A 4,098-nucleotide genomic window follows, 5' to 3' on the forward strand; every position below is an offset into this window, starting at 1 on the left:
GTGTCGCTGATGGACTATAATTTCTATGGGAACAACTGCTGCCCACATCTTGTACCTGCAAAAATTAACAAAGATCACCCAATGATGCCCAAACCTTGCACTTTGTTTCACTCTGTGAAATCTTGCACTATACAAACCTGGACTTCATAAAAGCTAGTGCATTGCAACCTGGACCATCTCAAAGACATTTCTCTCCCAAACTTTCAGCACATAAATTGTGAGCTTTTGGGGGGCAGATTACATATCTTTCACTTCTCTGTGAAGTGATACGCACACCTGTAGCACTGTAGAAACCATAGGCGCTGACTCCGTGTGTTCTCCAGGGCTAATGGGACTTTTCAGCATGGCCATGCAAAGGAGAGGAATTGCAAGTGGGCGGCTGCTGCTCCATGGGGGACAGGACACAAGACAGGCAGGGAGCCAGGTCCTGGCAACTAAGAGCAGGCCCACAGTGAGCGGGATGTTTCCTCAACTGGAGGCATCAAGACCATCTCCAGTGAGGACAGTGACCTCTGCCCTTCCACCACCCCATGAGCACTGGCTATCTACAGCCCTTTATTTTCATTTTTTACCAATTTTCACTCTTTTTAAAACAATTGTAATAAGCACTGATAAATTCCTGGGAAATATTAAACAAAATAAAAACCTAAAATGCAAGGCCTGACTTCTCCACTCAGTGCATAGCAGTATGTGGCCCAGAGGGGAACTGAGGGGACTTGTAAAAAAATATTTCCCAAATTCCCACCCAAATATATAATTGACTCTACAGCAATAACCTACACTCCTGCTCCCAGACTGAAGTGATTAACGTGGGCACCCTCTCCCCCAGCAGAACTGGACAGCGGGTGCCACAGACGGGGCAGAATTAGAGGGGTTCAGGGAAGGGTGACAAACTGGACTCAGAGAAGGAGGCCAGGTGTCATTCCAGACAGCTTGGTGGAGACCTCTGCTCAGTGCACAGTCAGGGTCATAAAAGCTAACACGTCGATAAAGACAAGTGCAAAGTCCAACACTTAGGCAGGAAAAATCAAATGCACGACTACAAAATGGGGAATAACTGGCTAGGGGGTCGTACCACTAAAGAGGATCTGGGGGTGACAGTACATTGAATATGAGTCAACAATGTGATGCAGCTGAGAAAAAGGCTAATTCCTTCCTAGAGTGCAATAACAGGTGTATCTTATGTAAAACATGGGAGGTCATGGTCCCTGGTGAGGCCTCAATTGGAGTACTGCATCCAACTCTGGGTGTTGTCAGTTGGTGTGCGTGTGTGCTCTCGCCACATGCTGTGTCAGCCCTACACTGATAGCCAACCCAGCAGACCTCGATAGCACTACCCAGAAAGACCACAGGCGCGGTTCAGTGGCGAAGGCACTCGGCCAGGTTTATTGGCCTCAGGAAACAGTACTAGCTTCCCAGATCAGTGTCCACAGCTACACTAACACATGAGTGCCAAGTGCCAAGGAACAGTTCAGTCAGCAGCAGGACGTTCTGTGGCTCCCTAGGCCAGACCAAGGGGAAAGGTGAAGTACCCGGACACTCAGAGACTGAGAAAAAACAACTTATGTACCACCTCACGTGTTGCATGACAGCAGCTTGTTACCGCCCCTGGTACCTTACTCCAGGTGTCTCGGGCAGAACATCTCTGTCCATCACTTCTGTCTAACCCTCCTATCTCATGCTACGGCAGGATGTCCCGGGATAATCTTGTGGAGTGTGTTCACACACATACTCAGTATCTGCTGCTTCTCAGGAGTGACTGTGTGCCAGCCACACTCATAGTGCCTTTGCCAAGGCGTGTACCCTCGCAGTGAACTTGTAACTAACTGCTTGGATCCATGGCCTGACTTTGGTTCACAGCCTCTGGTTCAGGCCTTGCCCCAGGACCCATGCTCCAGGCTACACTGGGCACTGCACTGTAGGAAAGATGTGAACAAACCGGAGCGAGTCCAGAGGAGAGCGACAGAAATGCTCAGAGGTTTAGAAAACCTGTCCTCTGAGGAAAGGGTGAGAACACTAGCAGAAGCAGTGGTTTTCAACCTGTAGTCCATGGAGGCCTGGGGGGCTGCAGACTATGTCTAAGATTTTTAAAGGGGTCTGCACCTCCATTTGAAATTGTTTAGGGGTCTGCAAATCAAAAAATTTTGAAAACCACCGATCTAGAGAAAATAAGACCTAGAGGGGACTTGGTAACAGTCTTCAAATAAGTTACAGGCTGTTACAAAGAAGAGGGGGATCAATTGTTCTCTGTGTCCACTGAAGGCAGGACAAGCAGGAATGGGCTTAATTTGCAGCAAGGGAGATTTAGGGTAGTTATTAGGAAAAACTTTCTAACTCTAAGGGGAAATAAAACTCTGGAACAGGCTTCCAAGGGAGGTTGTGGAAGCCCCATCACTGGAGGATTTTAATAGGTTGGACAAACACCTGTCAGGGCTGCTCTAGGTTTACTCGGTCCTGCCTTAGCGCAGGGGGTTGGACTTGATGAATTCTCTGATTCTATGTTGGGGTGGCAGGGAATGGGGAGAGAATAATACAGAGATTGTTGTCATGGTGTTACATTAATCAATGGTGTGAGCTCACTGGGAAGTGAACACCCCCATGTCCTAACGGATATCGCCAGAGCTTCAGAGACGGGCAGTGAGAACAATGCACGGCTTGGAAAAACTCCCCTGGGGAGCAAGATTGGGAAGATTGGGATTGTTCACGTAGAAAAGGAGATGGGTCAAAGAGGACGTGCTCAAAGTCTATAACGGGTCGGCAACCTTTCAGACGTGCTGTGCCGAGTCTGCATTTATTCACTCTAATTTAAGGTTTTGTGTACCAGAAATAATGTTTTTAGAAGGTCTCTTTCTATAAGTCTATAATATAGAACTAAACTATTGTTGTACGTAAAGTAAATAAGGTTTTTAAAATGTTTAAGAAGCTTCATTTAAAATCAAATTAAAATGCAGAACGCCCGGACCGGTGGCCAGGACCCAGGCAGTGTGAGTGCCACTGAAAATCAGCTAGCGTGCCGCTTTTGGCATGCATGCCATAGGTTGCCTACCCCTCCCCTGGTCTATAAAATAACAAATGGGCTCAGACATTCACCCTGTCCTGTCGCTCCAGAACCAGGGAGGGTCAATGAAAGAGGTGGCAAATGCAAACTGATCAAAGGAAATATGGGCATTGGGCACTGAGTGACAAAGAAACCTTTCCTTATTTTTGTTGGCTCAGTGCCCGTGTGCTGTCTAGGTCTCAGGCTAGGCAAGCCAATTGTTTCTTTTCGCTTACCCAGCTGCTGCTTCTGGGCTCCTGCCCCCAACATAACAGCAAGGGGGGAAACCAAGATGCAAGGAGTCACTGAGAGAGAAAGGGAAACAGAAGAGCCAAGAAACAATGGAATGGCCAGTCTGGATCAGAACCGAGGTCCAGCTAGATCAGTATCCTGGCTCCAGCATCACACAGGCACCAATGATCCAGAGGAAGGTAGAAGAACACCATAGGAGCAGCTGTGGGGTAATCTGCCCCCCATATTAGCTCTCATCGTGACCATTAACAGTCAGAGATTGGCTTAAACCCTGAAGCATGAGGGTTACTATCTCTTACAAAGTTTTTATTTAGCATTAATGACAAACAACATCAATATACAGAGACAAAATTAGAAAGGCCAAGGCACAAAGTGAGATTAAACTAACAAGAGACATAAAAGGTAACAAGAAAATATTCTACAAATACATTAGAAGCAAGAGGAAGACCAAGAACAAGGTAGGCTCGTTACTCGATGAGAGGGGGGAAAACATGACAGAAAATGTGGAAATGGCAGAAATGTTAAACGACTTTATTGTTTAGGTTTTCATCAGAAAGGTTAGTTGCAATTGGACATCTAACTCCAGTGAAAATGAGGTAGGATCAGAGGCCAACATAGAGAAAAAAACAGGAAAAAATTATTTAGACAAGTTATATGTCTTCAGATCACCAGGGTCTGATGAAATACATCCTAGAGTACACAAAGATAAGTGACTATCTTTGAATACCCATGGAAGATGGAAGAGATACCAGAGGACTGGAAAAGGGTAAATATCGTGCCAATCTATAAAAAGAGAAATAAGGACAACC

The sequence above is a fragment of the Gopherus flavomarginatus genome, chromosome 20 (assembly GCF_025201925.1).
Source record: "Gopherus flavomarginatus isolate rGopFla2 chromosome 20, rGopFla2.mat.asm, whole genome shotgun sequence".
In the NCBI taxonomy this organism is placed as follows: domain Eukaryota; kingdom Metazoa; phylum Chordata; order Testudines; family Testudinidae; genus Gopherus; species Gopherus flavomarginatus.